Source organism: Dasypus novemcinctus, chromosome 3 (assembly GCF_030445035.2).
Source record: "Dasypus novemcinctus isolate mDasNov1 chromosome 3, mDasNov1.1.hap2, whole genome shotgun sequence".
NCBI classification, from domain to species: domain Eukaryota; kingdom Metazoa; phylum Chordata; class Mammalia; order Cingulata; family Dasypodidae; genus Dasypus; species Dasypus novemcinctus.
This window is the reverse complement of record NC_080675.1, coordinates 154,064,780-154,085,499: the sequence shown is the minus strand read 5'-3', so window position 1 is coordinate 154,085,499 and position 20,720 is coordinate 154,064,780.

Here is a 20,720-nt window from a genome sequence, read left to right as displayed (position 1 = left end):
ATTTTATTTGTTTGCATCTTTTTTTTCCCTTTGTTAGTCTAGCTATGGTTTTGTCAATTTTATTGATCTTCTCAAAGAACCAACTTTGGGTTTTGTTGATTTTTCTCTGTTGTTTTTTCATTCTCAATTTCATTTATTTCTGCTCTGATCTTTATTATTTCTTTCCTTCTGCTTGCTTTGGGATTGATTTGCTGTTCTTTTTCTAGTTTCTCCAGTTCAGTTAGATCTTTGATTTTAGCTTTTTCTTCTTTTTCACTATAGGCATTTAGGGCTATAAATTTCCCTCTCAGCACTGCCTTCTCTGTATCCCATATGTTTTGAAAAGTTGTGTTCTCATTTTCATGTCTCAGTATATTCCTATTTTCACTTAACATTTCTTTGTCCCACTGATTGTTTAGGAGTGTGTTTTTCCACCTCCACACATTTGTGAATTTTCTATTATTGATTTCCAGTTTCATTCATTGTGGTCTGAGAAGGTGCTTTGTATAATTTCTGTCTTTTTATATTTATTGAGACCTGCCTTGTGACCTAATATATGGTCTATCTTGGAGAAAGATCCATGAACTTTTAAGATTTTAACTCAGTGATTTGGGATGCAATATCCTATATTTGTCTGTTAGGTCTAGCTCATTTGTTATATTGTTCATGTTTTCTGTTTCCTTGTTGATCTTATGTCCAGTTGTTCTATCTAATGATGTGAGTGGTGTGTTGATGTCTCCAACTATTACTGTAGAGACATCTATTTCTCCCTTCAATTTTGCCAGTTTGCCTCTTGTATTTTGGGGCAGCCTGATTAGGTGTGTAGATATTTATGACTATTATTTCTTCCTGGTGGATTATCCCTTTTATTAATATATAATGGCCTACTGTATCTCTTGTAACTTTTTTGCATTTAAAATCTCTTTTGTCCAATATTAGTATTTTTTTTTTTTTTTGGTACTATTCGCATGGTGTATCTTTTTCCAGCCTTTCACTTTCAGCCTGTTTGTATCCCTGAGTCTAAGGTGAGTCTCTTGTAGGCAGCATATGGATGGCTCATGTTTTCTTTATCCATTCTGTCAGCCTTTATCTTTTGATTGGGAATTTAATCCATTCACATTCAATGATATTACTGTAATGTATTATTTACTTCCATTATTTTATTCTGTGTTTTTCATATGCCATATCTTATTTTCATCTGTCTTTTTATGCTTTTGGTTAACCTTTCTGCTCTTCTTGCCTTCCATACTCTCCTCCAAGCCTCTCTCTCCTGTCTTTTTCTTTAGGGGTGTAAGGCTCCATTTAATACTTCCTATAAAGTCTGATTCTTTTTTTACAAACACTCTTACTTTCTGTTTATTTGTGAATATTTTAAACTTGCCTTCATATTTGAAGGACAGCTTTGCTGGATGAAGAATTTTCGGCTTGCAGTTTTTCTCTTTCAGGATCCTGATTATATCATACTGCTATCTTATCACCGCCATGGTTTCTGATGATAAATCCTTACTAAGTCTTACTGGGTGTCCTTTTCTACTCTCTTGATGCTCTCAGAATTTTCTCTTTATCTTTGACATTTGACATTCTGAATATTATGTGTCTTGGGGTAGATCTATTTCGATTTATTCTGATTGGGGTACTCTTCTTTCATGAGCATTAGAATATTTTCAGCCACTATTTTCTCAAATACTCTTTCTGCCACATTTCCATTCTTTTCTCTCTCTAGAACTCCCACGACTCGTATGTTGTTGCACTTCATGTCATTCAGCTCCCTGAGCCCCCGCTCAATTTTTCCATTCTTTTCTTTCACTCTTCTATTTTTTCAATTTCAGCTGTTCTGTCTTCTACATCAATTTTTCTTTCTTCTATCATTGTGAGTCTGCTATTGTATGCCTCTAATGTGTTCTTTAATTCAGCTAGTGTGTCTTTCATTCCCATAAGCTATTCGGGTGTTCAGATTCTTCTTTGTACTCACCCAAGGCCATCTTGATGTCCTTTATCTCTTTAGCCCCATTGTCTCTCAACTCATTAATTTGATTTTTGAAATTTGAATGAATTTCATAGATTGTCTCAAATCCTTGTTTCATCTGGGGCTTTGATATATTTCTTTGCTTGGACCATTTCTTCCATTTTCTTAGTGTGTCTTGTAATTTTTTACTGATATCTAGGCATCTCATTATGTTGGTGAGCTTACTCTGATGCTCAAATTTTTCTCTCTGGCATAGGGATTTATGGTGGGAGGCTGCACGTTATGGCTGTTCTTTGGTTCTTGGTTCAGCCTTTTCTAGGTCTTTAGGATTATCTCTGTTAGTTGCTCAAACCGAGGCTCTGGACTCAGGAATAGGTTGCAGACTCACTTCCAAGGGCATTGGGAAGGGGGCTGTAAAAGCCCAAAAAAGCCTCTCATTTACATAGTTTCCTCTCATGCACTTCACTGGTTCGCCAGCAGATGGTGCTTTCAGCAGCCCTCACAGTTCAAAGCTGGTCCGAGTGTGTTCACTGCAACATGGACAGCCACAATATGACAGAGGATCCTGCTTTGAAGTTATTCAAAGCTTTTCAATTCAAACTTTCTCAGAGGCTGCTCTGCAACCTTTACTGGCAACCCCCTCCCTTTTCACTGGTAGGAAATATTTCCACTACCCTCTGCATTTTAACATCTAGTCCCAGTCAGTAGGGAGGGTGATTGAGAAGGTCAAATCTCTTTAGTCCTATGCAGGCTTCCAAAGCAAACAATGATGTGGCCCCACCTAGCCTTTTTGTTGAACAAAAGCTGAACCTGCCTTAGACTGCATCCCTCTCTTTCCTTTTTCCTGGGGAGGTGGATCCCTACAGCCCCCTCTGTCCATATCCATTGCCCCGAGGGGAGGCTGGAGAATTCAAAACTGTCTGCTCCTCAGGTGGGGGAAGAGTGCCAGGTGGTTGCTGCTGTAGCTTCTACTCGTGGTCTTTCTGTTGAGATTTGTTTTCCCTGTGCCCCTCTTTCTTCTGAGTGGTGTCCAGCCTTTCCCTGGTGTCCTAAACCCTAGAACATTTTTTTAGACTGTCCGCTTGTCTTCTAGCTATTTTTCCAGGACAGTAGTGAGTCCTGTGTCTCTAATCCTCCATGTTCCCAGAAGCAAAAGCCTAATTTCTTCTTTTCTTTTTACTTTTTTAAAAAGATTTATTTATTTTTATTTTTCTCCCCGCCCCCATTGTCTGCTCTCTGTGTCCATTTGCTGTGTGTTCTTCTGTGTCTCCTTGCATTCTTGTCAGTGGCACTGGGAATCTGTGTCTCTTTTTGTTGCATCATCTTGCTGCATCAACTCTCTGTGTGTGTGGCGCCACTCCTGGGCAGGTTGTGCATTTTTCATGTAGGGCAGCTCTCCTTACGGGGCGTACTCCTTGTGCGTGAGGCTCCCCTATGCGGGCGACACCCCTGAGTGGCACGGGACTCCTCGCGCGCATCAGCACTGCATGTGGACCAGCTCCACACCGGTCAAGAAGGCTGGGATTTGAACCCCGGGCCTCCCATGTGGTAGATGGATGCTCTGTCAGTTGAGCCAAATCTGGTAGATGGATGCTCTGTCAGTTGAGCCAAATCTGCTTCCCCCTAATTTCTGAAAATAATAGACTCCCAAACCATTCCTCAGCAGTGTAAAAGTAATTCCATTAAAGGAATCAAGAGCACTATTATTGCTTGATATTAGTCTGGAAGGTACATAAAAAAATCCAACACCTTTTTGTGATTAAAAAAACTCCATAAACTAGAAATAGATGAAAGCCCATCTACAAAAACCCTGTGAATTAGCCAAAGGAGTTCTAATGTAAAATACCAAGACACTGTTGGGTTTTCTAAGGGGTATTTATTTGGGGTAGAAACTTACGTTTTACCAGGCCATAAAGCATAAGTTACTTCCCTCACAAATGTCTGTTGCCACGTGTTGGAGCAAGATGGCTGCCAACATCTGCCTTCTTCCTCTTAAGGCTCCTGGTCCCAGCTTTCTTCCAATATCAACTGTAGGCTGGGATAAGTCCATCTCTCTCCCAGGGCTTGTTTCTGTCCAGGCTCAGCTGCTCTGTTTTGTCTCCACAAGGTCAGCAGTAGACTATCAGGTACGCTAGGCTTTGTCTGGCCTCCTGGTGCTCGTTTCTCTCTGGGCTCAGCTGCTCTGTTCTCTCCACAAGGTCAGCTGTAGACTCTCAGGTGAAGACTGTCAACTGTAGACTATCAAGTACAAAGCTCTCCCGGGGCCTCTGCCATGGGTAATGGAGTCTAATCGCTTTCCTCCCATATTTACTTCTCTGTGTTTACTTCCCAGGGTTCCAGCATTAAAACTCCAACTAACTCCTCTGCCTTGTCATTTACTCTGTGAGTCCCTCCCCACCAAGGGGGTGGGGACTCAGTGCCCTGCTGACGTGGCCCAATCAAAGCCCTAATCATAATTTAATCAAGCAAAAGTGAAACCTCTGAATCCAATACAATCTAATACATCCAGAGGAACAGATCAGTTTACAAACATAATCCAACATCTATTTTTGGAATTATTTATTAAATTATTATGAAAATAATACCAAAAACTGCTACACCCTGCAACATGAATTAACCTTGAAAACATGATAAGTGAAAGAAGCCAGTCACAAAAGAGCACATAACTGTACGAATCCATTTGAAACATACAGAACAGGCAAATCCATAGAGACAGAAAGTAGTTTAGTGATTGCCAGAGGCTGGGGGCAGCAGTGAATGGGGAGTTACTGCAAGTGGAACTGGGCTTTCTTTTGGGGATCAGGAAAATGCTCAAGAATTAGTGGTGATAATTGTACAACCTAGTGAATCTACTAAAAACCATTGAATTATCTACTCTAAAAGGGCGAATTTCAGGAGTGGATGTGGCTCAAGCAGTTGAGCACCCACTTCCTACATGGGAGGTGCCAGGTTCAGTTCCTGGTGCCTCCTGAAAAAAAACAAAGAAACAAACAAAAACAAGCAAAAGAAACAACAACAAAAAAAAAAAACTTAGGAAAGCCGATGTGGCTCAGTGATTGAGTACCAGCTTCCCACGTATGAGGTCCCAGGTTTGATCCCTGGCCCCTGGTACCTAAAAAAAAAAAAAAAAAAGAGGTGTGGGGGTGAATTTTATGGTATGTGAGCTATAGCTTGGGAGGGGGGGGGAGGGGGAAGTGCAGGGGGTTCCCCTGTTGTGAGAGATATATATGGGTACTATGGAAACCCAGAGATACTGGCTGTGCCCCTAGGAAACCAGGGAGGCTTCACAAAGAAAGAGACATTTGAGCTGAGTTTTGAAGGGTGAATGGGCTCAATGAAGAACGAAGATTCCACATGGAGGGAAAGCTCGTGTTCACCCTCAGGGGTAGCAAAGAGCATTTTGTGCAAAGAGCATGTGCCACCCTAGGGGTGGCAAAGAGAATCGTGGATCAGCTCTGTGTACAGGGCACCTAAACATCAGGAGTCATGCTGGGGAGGTAGGAGGGGAACAACTTATAAGCTTTATCAAATTGTTGTGAAGGTTAGCTTAAATGGAAACGTTTATAGGAAGTCTAAAGAGAAAATTTCAGAGTAATGCCACTCCTCAACCCTTCACCATCTCGTTCTTCCTTTTCTGGTGATACCCTGATTTTCTTTTGGGAATCTATAGCTCTGCACTGCTATCCCTGAGGTTTTCCTCCATCCCTGACTCCACCCCACCCTACAGCAGGGACCCAGTGACTAAGGCTTGTCATCTCCCCTAGCCACAGTGATTGGTCCAGCACATGGCCCAGGCTGGGACAATCGAGGCAATAAGCATAGGACTTTGTGGGAAATATCAGAAAGAGACTCCCTTTTGCTCCTGGATGAGCTAAGCTGGGAGGACATAACCTAGAGTTGCCAGTGCCCCCTATTCAGGCACTCTGGGAAAGACTCCAAAAATGAAACCCAAACAGGAAAAAAGGATCAAGAGATATATTCTTGAGAACACTGGACCCAGCCAGGCCTGAAGCTTTTTCACTTAGTTTTCTGTTAGATGAGCCAGTAACTTCTTTTTTATTATTGCTTAAACCAGTTGAGTTGCAACTATTGCTTGCAACTGAAGCAATCCTGATAAATGCAGGAGACTATGTTTAGGAAAAAAGACTGTTTCAAGACAGATCTTAGACTTAGAAACATCAAGACACATTAATTGTGGAGGAACAGGCCCTGTGCCTGCCATGATTGTTATGGAGAGTGAACTAGGAGTCTCCTTCCAAGACCAAAGTGCCTGTGACAGTGAGCCTGGCTCCTGCCAGAACAGCCAGTGGAAGGAATGTTCACAGAGCACAGCTTTTGGAACAGGGCACACCTGCACTCAAATCCCAGCTCTGCCATGAATTATCTGTATGCCCTGGGAGGGCGAGAGGGGAGGACAAGTGGTGTTGGTTACCTTCTGGGAGCCTCCATTTCTTTTCTATAAAATTGATATGATTGTGTTTTCCTGTTTGACAGAATTGAGATAATATATGTGGAAATACCCAGCACCACATCTGGCTCATAGAAAGTGCCCAGTAAAAGAGGGTTGTCGGGGAATGGATGTGGCTCAAGAGATTGAGCGCCTGCTTCCCAGGGCCCAGGTTTGGTTCCTGGTGCCATCTAGAAAAAACAAACAACAAGCAAACAAACATTTAAAACCAACTCAGGGTTGCCAAGTGGACCAGTGGTTGAGCACCAGCTTCCCTCACATGAGGACCAGGGCTCATTCCCTGGCCCCTGGTACCATTAAAAAGAAAAAAGAAAGAAAAGAGTTGTCTTTCGCTCATTTGTTCATCATTCGTTAAGCCCCAACACTGTCCCCAGGAGGCAGGGAAGGTACACTGCACAGGGCAAGCAGGTGTAGTGGCTGCATTCACAAACTCAAAGCCTTTATACAAGTGAGTCTTCCCACTCTTCTCTGGAGACAGTCCTGCCAGCGAACTGATGCGACTCTTGCAAAGGTTCTATCTGTGCACATCAATAGTCCTTATTAAGCACCTACTGCACACCGGGCTCTGGGCTGGTGCTTCAGACTCAGTACTCCATTTAACCCTTCCTTAACCTTCTATGAGGCAAGATGACCCCATTTCCAGAAAAGGAGGCTGAGCGCAGCCCATGGTTACAAGCTCCGGTCTTGGGGGAAGGAACTGGGTTTGTCTGAGTCCAAACCATCACCTGGCTCACCCTACCCAGCATCTGTTGGAAGCGTTGGGCTTGTCAGTAAGGTCATCTTCTCTTTAGAACAACTGCTTATGGCCTGCAAAGGTGATTCAGGGACCACGCTGCCTGCCCCTACAGAGCTGGCTGGGAAGTGATCTGCCCACTCCTCAGAAGTCAGCCACCTCTGGAAGGCAGCTACCCTGCTGTGGACTGGGCTGAAGAGCTTCCGCAGCTGCAAGACTGGAAAGATTAAATTCCTTCCTGACTCAGGTGTGTGTGAGAGAAAGCGAATAAAATTTAGAATAAATTTATATTTTTTGCAATAGCATGACTGTCTTGCACACCAAAATTAAATAGCTTCTTTCTAGGTTTTCAAGTTCTAACTGAGATCATTGAAGGAGGACTTGGACTCTGGTCTTGTTTGGGGCTTGGGTGTCCAGCCACCCAGTTTGCTTAGGACTGAGGGTGTTACCAGGACCCAGGACTTTTGGTGCTAAAACTACAACAGTCCCAGGAAGATAGGTAGGCAGGGCCAGCTTCGTGGGAGTGCAACCAGTGTTCAGAAGCACCCCACCTTGGGGTTTGATGTTGTGAGGTCGCTGTCTTGAAATTCTTCATGGTTTTCTCTCAATTTGTGTTTTCTAAGTGAAGTCCATTGGGATAATGAAACTATACACTGGGGCCTTGGGGTCTCCAATCCCCCCATCCCCACATCTTTCCTAGACAGGGTTTCAGTGGCCCACTTCCCTGCCACCTGGCAGGGTCTGGGCATGGGCTGAAGAATGTCCTGCAGCATCTCAGGGACACAGTAGTGGCTCTCTCTGACCTGGGCTGGTGGTGCCACAGCATATCAGCCAGGTGAATCTGTGAGTAAGTCTCTCACCCACCCTTGACCCAGATACTGAGCATGTCCCTGCATGTTGCTTTCACTTCCTTGCAGGTCACCTGTCCACTGTGATTTGGGGTTGCAGACCCATGAAAAGGCAGATTGGAAAGGAGATTGAATTCCAGCCCCAGTCAGGTCTGGTGCAGCCAGTGGGCCACATATGCCTCCAGTCACCCTGCACCTAGGACAGTCTCCCAGGTGATTATTCCATTGCTGAGGAAGCGTGACATTAAAGAGCAAATAACTCCCATGATAGGTCAAGAGAGGGACATGGAAGAAAGGAAAGCATTTTATGTTTTAGTACCTTCAATGGCACTATTTTCCAGCTTTTTAACAAGGGGCCCTGCCAGGAGGAACGGGTCACCCTGCCTCGGTGCTCTGATGCACACACAGGCTTCATCTTTCACTAGCCCTGCACCTGCTGGCCACCTGGACAGAACCATAAGGGGACTCCCCTGCAGGAAAAGGGAAGGGAGACTGGCAGCTGACCCAAGTTCAGGATTTAAAGATTCAAGGGGGATAGGGTCTCATTGCATGGGGCTGATTAAGTCCCAAAGATCTTAGGAACCGTAGCATAGGATTCCTGCTGTGAGGAATGATGACTGGACAGTGATTGTCGAGAAAGGAGTAATTTTCAGGCCCCAGAACAGGGTGCCACCTTGGCTGGACCATGGACACCCTTACAACAGCGACACCTTGTGGCCATCACAGTCAATTAGTGCTCGCATCTAATCTAGTCTAACAGCCTGGTTTTGGAAAGATGGTTGACCCCTGGAATTAATTCTTGGATAACCAGGAGAGAGTTGGTTAAGAATGAGAAACGAGACTCCCTGCTAGATAAAGGAAGTGAAGGCTTAAATAATCATCTAGAAAAGCAAAAGTGAAAGAGTGTGTCGTAAGATGGTGACACCCAGTAACCTCTGGAGTCCCGGATCATACTCAATGCAAAACAGGTGTCCTTGTGTCTCCAGCTTTCTGTGGGACCAGAAAGGGCAGAATGACTTAGTCCCAGATGTGATGGAATACAGCCCTCACCCATGTTGTAATAAGCACAGGGAAAACAAGCTACCTTCAAAAAAAAAAAAAAAAAAAGATTTATTTATTTATTTCTCCCCACCCCCTCATTGTTTGCTCTTGCTGTGTCTTTCATCTTCCTTGTTTCTTTAGGAGGCATCAGGAGCCAAACCGGGGACCTCCGATGTGGAAGGAAGGTGCCTAATCACTTCAACAACCTCTGTTCCCTACTTTGTTGTGTCTCTCATTATATTTTTCTTCTTGTGTCTCTTGTTACATCATCTTGCTATGTCAGCTTGCCATGCCTGCCTTTAGCGTGTTTGCTGTCTTCTTTAGGAGACACTGGAACCAAACCAGGGACCTCCCACGTGGTAGGCAAGAGCTCAATTGCTTGAGCCACATCCGTTTCCCAACAAGCTACTTTTATTTCTCAGGGTTACCAAGAGGGGGCTTGGCAACCCCAGTGCCATTTCCAGACCCATGGGATAATCTGCCTTTAGCTCTGCCCTTGGTAATTTCATGTCAGAGAGCTCCAGATCAAGGACTTGCCACACTATTCCCCTTCTTAGACACACACATATATTCTTTTGGAGATTTGTCTAACAAAATCATCCCCAGACACAGCCTGAGTATTTACCCCCACCCCAGGACCCTCCTTAGGGCATGAATCATATCCCAGACCTGATGTGCTTTGCTCAGCTGCCCTTCTCTCTCCAGGCAGCATTCTAAGGCAGAGCCATCTGGTCTTCTGAAACCATCCACTTCATCTCTCATCCCGTGTCAATTCCTATTTTTATAATTATTCTCAATATTCTAAATGCTGAGATAAAAACAATACCTGTAAAGACTACTTTCCCTTTGGTTTTGTTTCAGCTACTTTCCCCAGATTCTCCGCAGACCCCAGGCCAGCTACACCAACTGGCAGAAGTTTCTACCCCACTGTGTGACAACAGAGCTTATCAACCACCAGCAGGAGGACCTTTGAATGCTTGCCTGATTTGTAGCTATGGCTGTCCTCCCTCCCCTGGTTCCCTCAGGGTTCAGGGCTTTGATTGTCTGCCCTGGCCCCCAGGAAACTCAGCTATGTCATGCACAGGAAAGGTCTGAAAGGACTGCACCACATGTTAATGGTATTTAACCCGGGAATGGGCATAGGGGAGAGGAAGGTAATTAATCCACTAGTGGATTATTTGACTTTCTTTCAACAAAGCATATACACACTTTGTAATCAGAGATCTGGAGCTGTTACTCACACACCTCTTAGAAGTGTCACACAATTAAGAAGCATATACAGGAGCCACTGGGAACTAAAATGCCATATCTGCTTTATTGCTGGGCTTGATAAAATGACTTGAATACACAACCAAGAGGAGCTTCCTACTACCTCTACCTTCATCCACCCTCCCAGCACACCCCCAGTCCGATCCTTGCAGCCTGCACTTAGGAAAGACTGGGTGTTCAACACCCAGTGCATCTTAGCCTAACTGGCACCCCACAAATACAGAGGAGCAGGAGTCAAAGGAGGAGAGAGAACTTCCCAGGCTTGGGCAGGGGGCGTTGGGAAAGAACCAGAGCCAATGTGAGGGGTGAGGTGGGAGGGGCACAACTTGCTTTCCCAAACCTGACTCAGAAGGTTGACCAGTTGGCAGCATGACTCGTATTACTCTTTATTCCCTTTCTAGTCCTTAGACAGCTCTCTCTTCTTCATCCCCATAGCCACATCAACAAACCCTGACAATTGTTACTGCCTAAACATTTATTGAAGCTCCTCTTCTCTCCATCTCTACTGCCAGCAATATGGATGAAAAGAGCATCATTCCTTGATGCCTGGACATGAGCAACAGCCTGCCTGGCCTCCACATCCACCTCTCCCCAACCCATCCATTCTTCACCCTGCAGCCAGAGTTAGTTTCTCAAAATGCAATCCCTGCCATGAATATTCCCCTCTCTTCACCTTACCTAAAACCCTCATTCTTAGACTAAGGACAGCAAGGACCAGTGTCATCTGGCCTCTGCCACCCTCCTGCCACTCTAGACTTTCAGTCCTCCTTGTGTCCCATGCTCCTTCCTGCCATGGAGTTTTCCACAGGCTGCTCCCTCTGCCTGGTACACTCTTCCATCTCCCTTTACTTAGTTAATTCTTCTTCAGGCGTCACTCTTCAGGGAAACCTCCTTTGACCTTGCTGAGAAACACAAATTCCTCCTCTCACAGCACTTCACACAGCTGCAATTTTATATGGGGGAGGATTCTTTAAATGTTTGTCTCTCCCACTCTTCTCTTTGGTTTCATCAGGTAGGGTTTTGCATCCACAGCACCCCAGCCTGGTGCCTGCTCACAGTGGGTATGTAATAAATATTTGTGGAATATGCCGAATAAATTCATTTCTCAAATTGAACCAAGGAATCTGGGAATAAACCAATGTTCACTGTATGTAGATATGAAGACTTCCTTGCAATCACTTTGCTGCCATTTAGATTTGGTTAGAATTGTGTGTGTGTGTGTGTTACCAGAGCTGGGTATTGAACCCAGGACCTCACATGTGAGAAGCCAGCATTCAGCCACTGAACTACACCAGTTCCCCCAAATTAGGTTTTTGTGTTTGTTTATTTTGTTTTTAGGAGGTACTGGGGATCAAGCCTGGGACCTTGTACATGGGAAGCAGGTACACAATATTTGAGCTACGTCTGCTCCCTGATTTGGTTAGAGATTTTACACAGATTGGCCTTAAGTCACAAATACTCCTTTGCTAGCTCAAATGCCATTTCCTTATTCAGGATCCTATCCAAGCCTCTACACATTCACAGCCTCAGTTTGTCACTATTACCCCAGGTCCCCTGGCTTCTGGCAACCCACCCCCCCACACATACACTGCGACCTAAGAAACAGGATCCAGGGTCCTCCTGCCTTTTGAGTCTCTTGTTTTAGCACATTGGGGAGGAAGGGAAGGATGAGTGAGGGCTTGTTTCACTCCTCAATGCCCAAAGAGATGACCGATATTCCCTACAGCCCCAGGATCGCAGGGACAGGTTTATGGAGGCCCCTTAGGCTTCAATTGGATATCTTTCAATAACCCTCTTACCTGTGTCTTTACCTTGTACAGGCCCAGGAGTCATTTGCTTTCCTATAAGCCTTGCATCTCTCATGTCTCTGCTCCAGTGTATGATGTTTGGTTGGAACTCAGTCCTATTTCTCTATTTACAGGGCAGCTCATTGCTGTCATCCTGCATGACCTTCAGCAGGAAGTGTTATTCCCTTTTCTGATGAAGAAAAGAAGAGGGTAACTAACTTGGCCAAGACCTCTTTCCACCCTATCACATGAAGTCATACTTGACTTAATTTCCATTTAGGCCATAATTCTTTCTAGATAATCAAATTCCTATTTGGGAATTCTCCATATCTTATTAGAATGAAATACAACAGATAACAATTTGTCAACTCATAATTTATGAGGAAAACTCAAAATTTTGTTCAACAGTGGTCATGCTAAATCATTATTGATCCAGATAGATTATTTTAAAGAGTATAAAAAAGGGTTAAAGAAAAATGAAGTATCCAAAAACATCTCTTCTTCAGACCTCCTCAATTAAAAGCAAGAGTTTATTTTGAACAAAGAAAATTATAGAATAATGATCACAGGAACAATTTGCCAGTTGCACTGAGTAACTATTGTTCATATACTATAATGCCATTTTACATTTATCTGGTCTACTCCAGCTCTTTATTGGTTACTATTTGTATGGAATACCTTTTTCCAACCTTTCACTTTTTTTTTTAAGATTTTTTATCTCTCCCCTCCTCCCCCCATTGTCTGCTCTCGTGTGTCCATTTGCTGTGTGTTCTTCTGCATCTGCTTGCATTGTCAGGTGGCACTGGGAAACTGCGTCTTTTTTGTTGTTGTTGCATCATGTTGCTGCGTCAGCTCTGTGTGTATGGTGCCACTCCTGGGCGGGCTGCGCTTTTTTTACACAGGGCAGCTCTCCTAGTGGGGCACACTCCTTGTGCATGAGGCACCCCAGTAGGGTGCCCCTGTGTGGCACAGCACGGCACTCCTTGCACACAGCAGCACTGCGCGTGGACCAGCTTACCACACAGGTCAGGAGGTCCTGGGTATCGAAACCTGGGCCCTCCACATGGTAGGCAGATGCTCTATCAGTTGAGCCACATCTGCTTCCCCAACCTTTCACTTTTAACCTGGTTGTATCCTTACATCTGACATGGGTCTCTTGCAAGACAAAATTTAGACAGCTTTTTTTTTTAATCCGTTCTATTAGTGTCTTGATTAGGGAGTTCAATCCATTAACATTCAGTGTTATAACTGTAAAGGCATTACTTACTTCATCCATTCAGTCCTTGGTTCTCTGTTGTCATAATATTTTATTGGCTTCTTATCCTTTAGTTTACCCTTCCTAGTAATTTTCATTTCTAAACTCTTCTCCAAATCTCTCACCCTTGTTTTTTCTTTTCAGGCTACAGCACCTCCTTTAGTATCTCTTGTAAATCTAGTCTTTTGGTAACATAGTCTATTTTTGTTTGTCTGTGAAGACTTTGAATTCACCCTCATTTTTGAAGGACAGCTTTGCTAGATACAGAATTCTTAGCTGGAAGTTTCCAGTACTTTAAATACACCACACCACTTTCTTCTCTCCTCCTTGGTTCTGATGAGAGGTCAGCGCTAATCTTACCGAGTTTCTTTGGTATGTGATGCTTTGCTTTCTCTTGCTTCTTTCAGAATCCTCTCTTTATCTCTGATATTTGCCATTCTGAATAGTTAAGTATCTCAGGATAGGTCTGTTCAGATTTATTCTGTTTGGGGTATGTTGTCCTTGGATATTGATATTTATGTCCTTCATAAAGGTTGGGACGTTTTCAGTAATTATTTTCTCAAATATTCTTTCTGCCCCTTTTCCATTCTCTTCTTCTGTGACACCAATAATGCAAATGTGACACCAATAATGCATTTCACATTTTCATTCAATTCCCAGAGACTGTCCCATTTTTTCCATTCTCTTCTCTTTCTGTTCTCCTGTCTTTCCCAGTTCAGATGTTGTCTTCAAAGTGACTAATTCTGTCTTCAAACAATTTGTATCTGCTCTTATGTTCCTCTAACGCATTTTAAATCTCATCCATCATGTCTTTCACTCCCAAAACGTTTGTTACTTTTCTTTGCAGGCTTTTGAATTGTTTTTATGCTCTCCCAGTGTCTTATTACCCTTTCTTTTTTTGTCTTTAAAGATTTATTTCTCCCCCCCCCCCCCCCCCGTCACTCCCAATTGTCTGTTCTCTGTGTCTATTGGCTGTGTGTTCTTTGTCCGCTTCTGTTGTTGTCAGTGGCACGGAAATCTGTGTTTCTTTTTGTTGCATCATCTTCTTGTGTCAGCTCTCCATGTGTATGGCGCCATTATTGGGCAGGCTGCACTTTCTTTCACACTGGGCGGCTCTCCTTATGGGGCACACTCCTTGCACGTGGGGCTCCTCTACACGGGGGACACCCCTGCGTGGCACAGCACTCCTTGCGCGCATCAGCACTGCGCATGGACCAGCTCCACACGGGTCAAGGAGACCCAGAGTTTGAACTGCAGACCTCCCATGTAGTAGACAGATGCCCTATCCACTGGGCCAAGTCCACTTCCCTCCCTTTATTTCTTGAAGTAGTATTTCCTATAAATTCTTTGAAGCGATTTAGGAGAGATGCTAACTACCACTGATTGTCTTAAATCCTGTATCTCTTCAGGATATTTGGTCTGTTCACTTGGCTGGGCCATCTTTTCCTGTTTCCTAATATGACTTGTAATTTTTTGCTGATGTCTAATCATCTGAATATGTTGAATTTACTCTCATTTTTTCTTTCACAGCTCTTCTTTGATATTTGGTTCAACTTATTATGTCTTTAAAATTGCCCAAGTTAAGTTTTCAATATCAGGCCAGGGACTCACTAGTGGTGCACAGATTTTCTCTGAGGAGTTTGATACAGAAAGCACAGTTTTTGTCCATGCAATTTCCAGACCGGCCAGGAGATGGCGCTAGTCACTGCACCTTTCCATGCAGGTGTTACAGTCTCCGCTCTCCTGGGCTCCAGTGCTAAATCTCCAGATGAGGGATTCAAAGCAGGCTCTGCTGACCAAATTCACTGAAGAAAAGCACCCCTACCTCCCATCCCTTTCCCTTAACAGCTTAAAGGAAGATGTCTGCTCCCCTCTGTGGGTTGTAGTGAGCCAGGTTTTTATCCCAGCTTAATATCTTGGGGGTGGGAGAGGGGAACCCTTGCCGGCCGCCACAGAGGCTTTTCATTTCGGCTTCTTCATCTCTGTTCCTCACCCTCCTGGGAGTTGTGCAGAACTAGAACTGTCCTGGTCTGCTGACCCAAAGGTCTGCAGGCCCCTCAGGAGCTTTTTGTTCTGTTTTTGTAAGCGCATTCAGCCCTGCTTGTTAGTTTGTCGCCATCTTCCCATGATCTCATCTGGCAGTTGATTTCCTTTCACCATTTTTAACATATTCCGTTGTTCTTGGCTTGCATTATTTGCATTTGGAGGTCAACTGTATTTTCTTTTTAATTAGGATGCTTAAAAAAGTTCTAATTTTTAGATTCCAGTAATATCCCTATAAGTGACTTTCATCATGCTTGAGACCCATACAGCTTTCTTTCTTTTTAAAGATTTATTTATTTTCCCCCTCCACCCCCAGTTATCTGCTGTGTCCATTCGTTGGGTGTTCTTCTGTGACCACTTCTATCCTTATCAGCGGCACCAGGAATCTGTGTTTCTTTTTGTTGCATCATCTTGTGTCAGCTCTCCATGTGTGCGGTGCCATTCTTGGGCAGGCTGCACTTTCTTTTGCGCTGGGTGGCTCTCCTTGCGGGGTGTACTCCTTGCGCGTGGGACTCCCCTATGCAGGGGACATCCCTGTGTGGCACGGCACTCCTTGCACGCATCAGCCTGCGCATGGGCGAGCTCCACATGGGTCAAGGAGGCCTAGGGTTTGAACTGTGGACCTCCCATATGGTAGGTGGATGCCCTATCCCTTGGACCAAGTCTGCTTCTCCATACAGCTTCTTGCATTTTCAGACCTGAGAGGTTCTTTCATTAGTTCTGTAAATTGTCATCTCAGTTATTGCTTCTGTACATTTCCTCTTGCTACTTTACTTCTGGAATATGATTTAGACATTACCTTAAGAGACTATCAATAACCATTGCATTTTCTGTTCCTCACCCTTTTATTTTCCATCTTTGGTCTCACTGTGCCTCAATATACTTACTTCCTCCTAAGTTCCAATTTCTCTCATATTTAACTGCGTTTAATATGTTAAACCTATTCACTGACTTCCTAATTTTAGCTCTTATTTTTTGGGTTCTAAAACTCATTTGGCTCTTCAAATTTTCTAAATTCCCTGAATACAGTAATCATAGTTCCGAATGACTTTCCTTAATGACTTAGAACATTTGCAATTGTTGTAGACAATCAGCCTATATCCTGAGCGCCAGTTTTTCACACTTTTTTCATGTATTTGTCATCTTACATGCTTAAACCCAATTATTATTTGCTGGATATTGTATTTGCTAAATTGTTTGACTATTCTGAGGCTTAGTCAACTATCATCCCAAGGATTTGATTACTTCTATTAAGCACGTATGGTCACTAGCAATCTGGAACAGCTTTAATTCAATTTCAGGGACTTGAATGACTGAAAACTGACTGCAGACCCTGCAAGGACTGTCTGTATCTGGTTCACCCTCAATTTTTGGACAGGCCTCATATTCCAATTCATGACCTTGATCCCATGTAAATGCACTATTCAGCGTATAGGGCACCCTTCTGACAGTAGCAAACAAACATCACTAAACATAGGCTTACATTCCTGGAACTGTTCTCCCCAGATCCTGGCTCATCTAGTATTTACCGTCTTAGCTCTCCTGTGCCTTCAAGCAGATGTTTTATATTTCTGCCAATTTTTTCAGTCTTCACTGACTCTCCTGAATTACCAAGTCAGCCATTACTTTATACTGGACTTTGATGGATTATCTTGTTCCTTCTTGTGTTTAATTCTATTTCTTTTTAAATATTTTATAAGCCGTATCCCTATGCTGTCTAGATTTAGGGCAATCATAACCTAGGGGAGTTTCCAGATTTTTAGTCCTTCACTTTTTGCTCTTACCTATGCATTTAAGAGTTAAATTTTATCTTGCATTTCTAAGTATTCTTTAGTTCCAAGTTTTTCACTATACTGCCCCACAAGCCCCAGACCTTTAAAACATATATACAAACCCCTAGAAAATATGCTTTTCATATAATGTAGTATTATTCCCCAATTTACTTTTACTACTCAACAGCATGTGAAAGCAAGTTCAGAGACAAGACTGACTGAAACAACATGGTAAGGTAAAGACAGCAGGGTTAGAGGGTGGACCTTAACCTAAAACCAGTTTAACTCCTGATCCAACCAACACTATCTAATAGGAAGCCATTAGTTTTACAAAGGGGAGCAGTATGATTGCTGGTGGCAGTATGGAGAATGAATAACTGTGTGAAGGGTGGGGGCGATCACATGAAACCAATAAAATATTTAATCTATTATAATGTGAAAGAGGCTGTTGGAAAACAGGAGAGAAAATATTTGGTTAAGACAGCAATTGAGGGAAACGGACTTGGCCCAGTGGTTAGGGCGTCCGTCTACCACATGGGAGGTCTGCGGTTCAAACCCCGGGCCTCCTTGACCCGTGTGGAGCTGGCCCATGCGCAGTGCAGATGCGTGCAAGGAGTGCCCTGCCACGCAGGGGCGTCCCCTGCATAGGGGAGCCCCACACACAAGGAGTGCGCCCATAAGGAGAGCTGCCCAGCATGAAAAAATGTGCAGCCTGCCCAGGAATGGCGCCGCCCACACTTCCCATGCCACTGACAACAGAAGCGGACAAAAGAAACAAGATGCAGCAAATAGACACAGAGAACAGACAACCGGGGGGGGGGGGGGGGGGGGGGATTAAATGAATGAATGAATGAATAAATAAATAAAAGACAGCAATTGAATGGACGTAGTATGTGGCTGAAGAACAAAGTGTCAGTGTTGGTTCTTAGCCAACAACCACAGGCAAGGGTTAACACCTTTGTTGCCTGCTTGGACTTTAGAAAACAACTTTTTTAAGGTTGCTATAAAGATAAGTGAGGTGAAGAACTTTGCAAATGCCGGCCATCTGATACACATTCCAAAAATGGGAGCAGCAATTACTAACAAATAGGAAAAAAAAAAAGGCTAGGAGATAAGCAAAAGTATCTAGATTTTAAGGAAATAAACACCTAGAAAATATCACAATTTATTAATAAGGAAAACTGCCTAAAATGCAAAGTACCAGGGCACTGATAATATACTGTCAAATGACATGGATGTACCAAGCTAAATAGCCAATTGTTTCATAAGGTATCAATATATCCTAACGTAACTCTAAATTTCTATTTCTCTATAACCATGTACTGAGTTCTAAGAATGTACCTGAGAAGCATTAATTATTTAATTTTAACACTGATCTGAAAATAGTTAATGTTTTGGAAACCAAAATTAGGATATGAAGTAAACTTTGAAGATAAAACTATAAACACTTTTCTTTTTAAAGATTTATTTCATTTATTTCTCTCCCCTTCACCTCTGCTGTCTTGTGTTCATTCGCTTTGTGTTCTTCTGTGTCTGCTTGCATTATCGGGCAACACTGGGAAACCACATCTTTTTTGTTGCATCAACTTGCCGCGTCAGGTCAGCTCTCCCTGTGTGCGGCGCCACTCCTGGGCAAGCTGCACATTTTTCTTTTCACGCGGGGCAGCTCTCCTTGCAGGGTGCACACCTGGCACGTGGGGCACCTCTGCATGGCATGGCACTCCTTGCATGCGGCAGCCCTGCACGTGAGCCAGCTTACCATCCGGGTCAGGAAGCCCTGGGGATCAAACCCTGGACCCTCCATATGGTAGAAAGATGCTCTATCAGTTGAGCCACATCTGCTCCCCCACACCCTCTTTCACATTATAAATGTATTCCAATTATATATTTAAATTGGGGGGGTAGGGTGTCTTAATGAAAAATAAAGAAAATCCTGATTCGGGGCTTTGTGAATGTGTCCTAAAATTTCTAAATACAGACCCATAAATTATTGCTATAACCCACCCCCTGCCAAGTCATAAAACAAGTATTCTCAAACAATAGCTCAGCACCCTTTGGGGGAAAAAATGAGGATCCTGCAGTCCCTGAGATATATACAGATAATCTGTGAAGGTTAAAGCCATTCTCACAAAACTAAAAAATCATTTGATCCTTTTTTTGTACTTGAGTATATAACATGGAGTTTTCCAGAAGTTACACAATGGGTGGTATTACCATTCAGACAGCTAATGGAATGTGTGCTTTATGTATTCTTAAGTTTTAAGTATTTGTTTTAATTTCTAACATACTAAATACCGAAAAGTGTAACTGATATAACAAAATCTCTTTGGAGTCTTCAAAAAGGACAGTATTTTACATTTCAAACTTAGATACATTTGCATGAATTAGAATCGATGGACAAAGCATATCTTAGCTGAGTAAAAAATACAGTCATTGTGATCCAAAGAGCATTCCACAGGCATCTGAATATAGAAAAGAAAAACCCTGAACTGAATATAAGAGCAAGTTTTTAAACACCTAACACCAAACAATATTCAAGAAACTGTGAGTATATTTTAAGATATCCCACCTAGATAAAGAACAGCTACATGTTTCCAATAATAAGAATCCATCATTTTGAAGTTAGACTAGATTAGTATACATTTAAGACAGAAGGGTAAATAAAAGCATAGGACAAGTGAGCAGAGAGAATGAGGCTAGAAGACAACTATGGCTAGGTACAGCTCTCCTTTAAATGCCTACACCCAATTCTACTGCCTCTGAAGCTTTATCCAGATACCCTCCTCTTGAACTCATAATCACTCTCTTTGTGCTACCACAGCTCCTGTCATGCAAACTTACCGGCTGCTCTGCATTTTAACTGTTAATGAGCATCGCCTATAAAGTCCAGACCACTTTGCTATCTCTGTCAAAGGGAAGAAATGATGTCCTTTACAAGAATTTGGTAGTACACACTGTTTTTAGATCATGTTTCTAAAGTAGACACCTTAAAACAAGTGACAAAAAGTTGGCATCCAGGCAAAATGCCTGTGAAGTTAAAAATTAATAATAATAAACTGGGGAAAGTGGAGAAATAGGATGTGAACCTCAGTTTTAGCTTCAACTCATGAAAGCTGCCAAAACTGCTATGGAGTCAAGTTAGGTATCAAAACCAAGTTTCTTGTTCCATAAAGGTCAAAACAGAAAATTAGGGAAACGGATATGGCTCAAGTGACAGAGCTTCTGCCTACCATATGGGAGGACCTGAGTTTGATCCCTGCAGTCCCCTGGTGAAAAAGAAGAGAAAGTATGCCCATGCAAGTGAGCCACGCAGCAAGATGACGATGCATCGAGAGAGACAAGGGGAGAGTCAAGGTGAAGCACAGCAGAAACCAGGAACTAAGGTGGCTCGACTGACAGGGAACCTCTCTCCCCATCAGAGGTCTCCAGGAGCGAATCCTGATGAATCCTAGAGAGAAAATAAGACAACACAGAGAGCAAAAACAGCAGGACCAGAGGAGGGGAAGGGGGGAAATAAATAAATCGTGGGGGGAATAAAATTAAATATCCACTTGAAAAA